Source organism: Triticum aestivum, chromosome 3A (assembly GCF_018294505.1).
Source record: "Triticum aestivum cultivar Chinese Spring chromosome 3A, IWGSC CS RefSeq v2.1, whole genome shotgun sequence".
Classification (NCBI taxonomy): domain Eukaryota; kingdom Viridiplantae; phylum Streptophyta; class Magnoliopsida; order Poales; family Poaceae; genus Triticum; species Triticum aestivum.
The window spans coordinates 182,659,756-182,667,624 of NC_057800.1; positions in this window are offsets into that span (position 1 = coordinate 182,659,756).

Below are 7,869 nucleotides of genomic sequence, written 5' to 3' on the forward strand. Positions count from 1 at the left end.
GTATATTAAACCTTGTGTTTAGAACCTGTTGAGGAGCTAGTTTCATTTGCATTTTCTACACTAGCTAGGATGGAAACACCCACCGCCCAGCATGTAGACAAAATTGTACTCCTACTGTAAATGACTGACGAAGGTTCACATAACAATAGATTCTCCTCTACTTTTTGGAGGGAAAGCAGTCATGGCAGCTTTATTGATTCTCAAATATAGTTTCATTACATCAGCTACTAGATTGCAGAAGCAATATAGTCCAGGGGATCTCCTGTCCAGAATCCAGACACAAGTCTGGTATCCCTCGACATTGGCAGCTAACGAACGGGCTACAGTATTACTCTCTATGACAGTGCACGAGGCAGTCCCCCTTCCATGCAGTCAGACACTCTGAATTGGTGCATTGTGTACACCCAATTTGGCCATCCATCCTTGCTTCTGCAGTAGCTCGATGCATCACGTGTGGTTTACAAAGAGCAGCTAGCGAGCGAGAACATCCTTGAGCGCCCTTGCTTGAGCGACTCTAGCTCTCGACGATGGCGGGCATGCTCCTGACGTCGTCCATGGCGACGCGTACGGTTCGGAGGGGGTCGTCGCGGGGGAAGTTGCCGTTGTACATCACTTGGATGTAGCCGTCGTCATCTGCTGCGTCGGAGACGACGCGGGCGGCGAGCCAGAGCAGGAGGCAGTGCCCCGTCGGCAGGATCCCGGCGCGCGTGCGCACCTTCACCGTCATGCCCTTCTTCACCCGGATCGACGACGAAGATGGATGTAAGACAATAGGCTTTGGGGGGAACCGGCACAACCCTCTAGGGGTGGTCTATCACATATATATATAATGAGGTGGTATACAACGTTACAATATACACATGTAAATACAGTCTAACACCCTCCCTCAATCTTAGCCACTTTCTAATGAATCTAGAAGGGTAAGATTGCGCCTGCAAGTCTCAAACTGTGGCAAAGGCAATGGCTTGGTGAAGATGTCAGCAAGTTGATCCTTGGAAGAAATAAACTTGATCTGTAGTTGCTTCTGAGAGACACGTTCACGCACAAAGTGATAGTCAACTTCAATGTGTTTCGTTCGGGCATGGAATACCGGATTTGCAGAAAGATATGTAGCACCGATGTTATCACACCAAAGAACAGGAGGCTGTGATTGGGGTATACTTAACTCCTGAAGCAAGGACTGTACCCAGATAATCTCTGATGTGGCATTGGCCACAGCCTTATACTCAGCCTCAGTACTGCTACGCGAGACAGTAGCCTGTTTCCGAGCACTCCAGGCAATCAGGTTAGAGCCAAAGAAGACAGCATAACCCCCCGTGGATCGCCTGTCATCCGGATTGCCAGCCCAGTCTGCATCAGAATATGCTGAAAGATAACCAGAGTCAGACGGCCAAATATGCAAACCATGAGCCACCGTGAAACGAATATAGCGCAAAATCCGCTTAACAGCAGACCAATGAGTGTCACGGGGTGACTGCAGATACTGGCAGACTCGGTTAACAGCATAGGAAATGTCTGGTCGCGTGATCGTCAAGTACTGGAGCCCACCAACAATACTCCGGTACTCGGTCGCATCAGAAGAAGAAAGAAGCACACCATCAACAGCATTGAGCTTATCAGTGGTAGACATGGGTGTAGTTGTCGGTTTGCACTTAAGCATCCCAGCTCGCTGCAACAAATCCAGAGAGTACTTCTTCTGCGTCATAACAAGGCCAGCAGCACGAGAAGTAACCTCCACACCAAGAAAGTAATGAAGCTTCCCAAGGTCCTTGACCGCAAAATCAGCACCAAGTGAGCGAACAAGCGCAGTAGCAGCCGACTGAGAGGAGCTGACCAAAATGATATCATCTACATAGACCAACAAGTACATAGTAACCTCAGGCCTTTGAAGAAGAAACAATGAGGAGTCAGCAGTTGATGATGCAAAACCATGAGCACGAAGAGCCATTGCAAGACGAGCATGCCAAGCACGAGGAGCCTGCTTCAGACCATAAATTGCCTTGGACAGACGACAGAGATGATCAGGGCGATCCGGATCAGAGAAACCCGGAGGCTGGCGCATGTAAACCTCCTTCGCCAAGACACCATGAAGAAAAGCATTTTGAACATCAAGCTGACGAAGAAACCAACCTCGAGTAACAACCAGAGAGAGAAGAAGTCTGATGGTAGTAGGCTTGACCACTGGACTGAAGGTGTCTTCATAGTCAAGTCCAAAACGCTGTCGAAAACCACGAGCAACCAGACGAGCCTTATAGCGCTCAATGGACCCATCAGAATGCCTCTTCACTTTGAAAACCCATTTGGAATCAATGACATTTACCCGTGATTGTGGAGGAATAAGAGTCCATGTCTGATTGCGAAGAAGCGCTTGATACTCCTGCTCCATGGCCTCTCTTCAATGAGGAATGCGCATAGCAGCTTGATACGTGCGTGGCTCAGAGGATGGATCTGCGAGAGCAGCAGACATGCACGCCGCTAACCAAGCAACTGTGCCATCGTGACGTTGCTTAGGCTGAAAAATGCCACTCCGACTGCGTGTATGTGGACGTAGAGCAGCAGCAGGAGGCGGCGGAGGCGAAGGTGACGGAGACGTGACGGTCGCCGGAGATGCAGGAATCACCTCAGGCGAGCTCGGGACAGACGACTCCGGGCTGCATGGCGAAGACTGGCCCGACGACAGGGGCTCAGAGGCCATGGGCGAACCGAGGGTGGGCGAGGCCAGCTCCGGTGACACCGGCCCAGACGGCCTTGGCGAGGCGAGAGCAGGCGAGGCCGGCCCTGGTGAGAAGGGCCCAGACACCCTGGGCGAGGCAGGGGCGGGCGAGGCCAGGCCTGGTGATGACTGCCCCGACGCCCTGGGCGAGACGGGGACCGAGGAGGCCGGCCCAGTCGGCGGGGTTGCAGGGCGCGACGATGGCGAAGGCAGCCCAGAAGCCAGAGGCGACCGAGCCAGGACGTCGATCGGCCGTGCATGAGCACGGAAACCGAGGCCATGCAGGGGCGCCATGTGCTCCTCATGCACAACAGAAGGTGCCGAGGATGAAGGCGATGGCGACGAAGAGGAAGATGGCGCTTCCAGAATCTCCAAACGAGCCCCACGACCAGTGCCTGCACCATGGTTAGGCAACAATAGAGGAGAATATGCAACATCATCAAATTGGTCAGAAGCAACAGAGGATGAATGCATGATAGGTGGCTCGGTAGTGGACACAGGGAGGTTGGCAAAGGGAAAAACATGCTCATCAAACACAACATCCTGAGAGATGTAGACACGATTAGTGGGAACATGAAGACATTTGTATCCTTTATGAAGAGAGCTATAACCGAGAAAAACACACTTCTTGGAACGAAACTCGAGCTTACGCTTGTTATATGGACGGAGATGGGGCCAGCAAGCACACCCAAACACCTTGAGAAAGGTGTAGTCCGGTTGTTCATTAAGGAGAACTTCAATGGGAGTCTTCATATTCAAAACACGAGTGGGAGTACGATTGATGAGAAAACATGCAGTGGTGAAAGCATCACTCCAAAAACGAAACGGAACAGATGCATGGGCCAAAAGAGTCAGACCAGCTTCAACAATGTGACGATGCTTACGTTCTACTGAACCATTCTGCTGATGTGTATGTGGACATGCTAAACGATGAGTGATCCCAAGCGACTGAAAGAAGGAGTTGAGGTTGCGATACTCGCCACCCCAGTCCGACTGAACATGAACAATTTTGTGCTTGAGAAGGCGTTCAACATGTTTTTGGAACTGAACAAAAATGTCAAACACATCAGATTTACGTTTGATAAGATAAAGCCAGGTAAAGCGGCTGTAAGCATCAACAAAACTGATATAATAATTATGACCACTAACAGAAGTCTGAGCAGGACCCCATACATCTGAAAACACAAGTTCTAAAGGATGTTTCACCTCACGACTGGACTCCGAAAAAGGAAGTTGATGACTCTTCTCCTGCTGACAAGCATCACACACTGCTACATCTTTATTACTAGACACACTAGGAAGCTCATGACGACGCAAAACATGCCGGACAATAGGTGTGGCCGGGTGACCAAGACGAGCATGCCACTGTGACGGAGATACCTGAACTCCACTGAAGACGCGAGCGACGCCAGGATGCTCCAGACGATAGAGACCTTGGCAGAGCCGCCCACTAAGAAGAATGTCCCTCGTGCCCCGATCCTTAATAAAAAGATCAAAAGGATGAAATTCACAAAGCACATTATTATCACGAGTGAGTTTAGGAACTGAAAGAAGATTACGTGTCACAGATGGAACTCGAAGAACATTGCGAAGTTGAAGACTCCTATTGGCATGTCTAGTGAGAAGTGATGCTTGACCAATATGAGAGATGTGCATACCTGCTCCATTGGCGGTGTGGATCTTGTCGGAGCCATGGTAGGGTTCACGAGTGTGAAGCTTCCCCATCTCACTGGTCAGGTGCTCTGTCGCCCCAGAGTCCATGTACCAGTGGGGATCAATGGAGTAGGACTGAGTGTGTCCCTGTGGCTTCTGCGGCGGCGGACGATCAGCCATGGCGACCTGACGAGCAAAGTTGCGTGTATCCTTCCCGTCATTGCCAAGACCAAGAAAACCCCGCTGGAAGCGCTTGTGACACTTCGAGGCCCAGTGCCCATCGCGACCACAAAGCTGGCACACACGTGGACCGCCAGCCCCTGGTAGCGTCGCAGTAGGAGGAGGGGCCGAGGCGGGTGGTGGTGACTGCCCCGAAGGAGCCCTGGATGAAGCAGAAGAGCGACCACCCTTGGTGGCGGCGTTTGCCGAGAGGGCGCCGTTGCCCCTAGATCGGCGCGTCTCGACTCGTTGCTCAGTAAGCAGGAGGCGTGAAAAGACCTCGTGTGCTGGCATGGGCGTGGAGTTGCCCCTCTCATTGATGATCTCGACTAGGGCGTCATACTCCTCATCAAGACCATTGACGATAAACGAGTTGAACTCGGAGTCGGTGAGGGGCTGTCCAATGGAGGCCAGCGTGTCGGTGAGACTCTTGACTTTGTTGTAGAACTCAGTGGCGGTGGAGTCAAGCTTCTGACACTCCCCAAGTTGGCGATGGAGCCCAGATACACGAGCCTGCGACTGTGCCGCAAACGAGCGCTCAAGAATAGTCCATGCCTCGTGGGACGTCTTGGCGAAGACAACAAGCCCAGCAACGGCCGGAGAGAGCGACCCCTGGATGGAGGAGAGGTTCGCCTGATCCTGCCCTGTCCAGACACGGTGAGCCGGATTATAGACCGGACCATGCACGCTGTCAACCAGCGCAGGAGGGCAAGGGAGAGAGCCGTCGACATAGCCAAGCAGGTAGTGACTCCCAAGAAGCGGAAGAACCTGCGCGCGCCAGAAGATGTAATTGTCCGACGACAACTTGATGGTGATGAGATGGCCGAAGTGAAACGGCGGCGGCGGCTGCGATCCCATCGAGGAGACTGGCTGAGGTGAGAACACCGTGGAGACAGTCAGAGGGGCAGCCGGCGCGGTGACAGAGGGCGCGATGGCCGCGGTTGACGCCGCGAAGCCTGCCAGCGCGACGTCCTCCGCCACCAGCGGCGCAGTGGCCGAGGGCGCGACAGCCGCGGTTGACGGGGCGGCGGTGGTGTGGGCCACAAGCGCCTGCCCGGGCGAAGTAGCAGCCGGCGGGAGCGCGAAGAGGGAGCCGACGCTCCGTGTCCCGATCGGCGCCTGAAGGGAGGCGGCATCCAGCGGCCTCGAGAGAAGTGCCGCGAGGGAGGCCGGCAGAAAACCGGTGGCGGTGGAGCCGGACGCAGCGGCGGACGTCGCGCTGCGGCGGGCGCGGCGGTGGCGGCGGCGGCGACGGTTTAGGGTTTTTAGGCGGAAGCGGACGTAACCTAGCGTGATACCATGTAAGACAATAGGCTTTGAGGGAAACCGGCACAACCCTCTAGGGATGACCTATCACATATATATATATATAATGAGGTGGTATACAACGTTACAATATACACATGTAAATACAGTCTAACAATGGCATCTTCTTCTTGACGTGCTCTGCCCTTGATGTCGTTTCTTGGGTCGACGTCTCCATGGTGGCAGCTCCAGATGGAGCCGGCGGCTTGCTCTGGCTCTGGATCGACGCGTCCTTGCTGATGATCCCGCCTTTGGGCGCGGCGGCGAGCTTCCTGCGCCGGTGGAGCTCGCGGCGGATCGCGCACCGCTCCGAGGACGCTCGCTTCGCCGTAAGAGCCGGCATGGCCTGGTCTTTACCTCTTTGGTGGTGGTTGTGGTTGCGGAGGAGTTGATCGGCGAGAAGATTGCGATGAAAAGAGGAGGGGCCCTGTGCTATATATCAAGCTCGCACGAGGCGGTGGCCTCGCCATATTGTCATCGGAGTGGGACTGACCGGAGGCGTAGGAACTAAGCAATGGCAATGGCGGGGAAGACTGGTTGCCACCGGATTAGATATCTGGTGGTATTCGGATTGGACTGCACGCACGTACGTAGATTGCTTATCAAGGCGCCGATTGACTACCGGATTCGACGCTCTGATCAGCTCAATGGCCCGATGAGCTCGATCGCGTGCGTCATCAGGGCGTCGGGACGCCGCCCGTGTGGCAATGTACATACATGGACGCCAGCCTCCTCACCTTGACTTGTCTCCTCCGTGGCCTCGCCGGCGACGCCGATCCTACACCAGCAACGGCGGCACCGGCTCCTCCACACACTTTCTCCGCCATAGTCACATGGTGTCTGCCATCACATTTCGTTCATCCACATCACCCAACTGCTGCCATGGCGAATTAAATGCAATAAAACCACCACACTCGCAAAAAAGATGTTTTTACATACATTTTGCAGGAAACACCGCACGCAGCGTCTAACTTTTTGCAGATTGCACTTATCGCTTGATCGGCTCTGTTAGGCCAACTGCCAGGAACACAAACTGACATGTTTTTCATCCGTTTGCGTCGCTAGTTTGGCCTGTGTCCGCGCCAATACGAGCGATGTGCCCAACCGGCTGATCCATTTGTTCTGTTTGATTGGGGAGCTTTTTTTTTGATACCCTGTAATGAATACTGACAGTTTATTCCTAAAGATCCAACATCCGAGAGAGATGCATAATGCTCGATTTGGGTAAGCAGTATAGCATACACCAGAGCTGGCAAAATGGGCCGGCCCGACCTAGCACGGCCCAGCCCATCGTAACCATGCCTGGCACGGCTCAACCCGCCGTGGCATGATTATTAGTCTGACCATGCCGTGCCGGCCCACATGTTGTCCCCTCTAATCCAGGCACAACCCAAAAGCTATGCGGGTCGGCTCGGCGGCATGCCAGGCACGCCTGTTAGGCAGTTTTGGGATTATTTTTCAGCCATATAAACTTATAAAAATATATAAATAAGAATAAAATAAATAAACGCTCCAGGCAATTCTTATTTGACGTTGCAGGCGCTGGTTCGTTCTGTTTTCGATAATCGGCGCCTGCAGCGGCTACTCCCACGTCTTTGTCGGGCCGGCCCATATTTTATTTTATTTCCCGTTTTCTAAACTTGAGATAAACTGCAAAAAAGAGCACGAGCTAGGATTCAAACCCACGTCGCAAGTTTGGTCGACGCGTAACCAACTTGACCACTTCTTTATTCCTTTTTTTCTCTTTTCTCTATCCTTTTCAACTTACTTTTTCCAAATTCGTAATTGTTTTTTTCAAATAGATGAACTTATATGTGATTTGAGAGAGCAACTAATTAATGAGCGCTTCTTTGGGAGTTTCACGACGATCGGCATCACTTGGCGCGCTCTCAGCCGTCCGCCACGTGTCGCGCTCTGGGGGCTTCCTCCAGATTTTGTTTTTCGCACGCGTTTTCGGCTTTTTAAATGGTTTTTTCCGG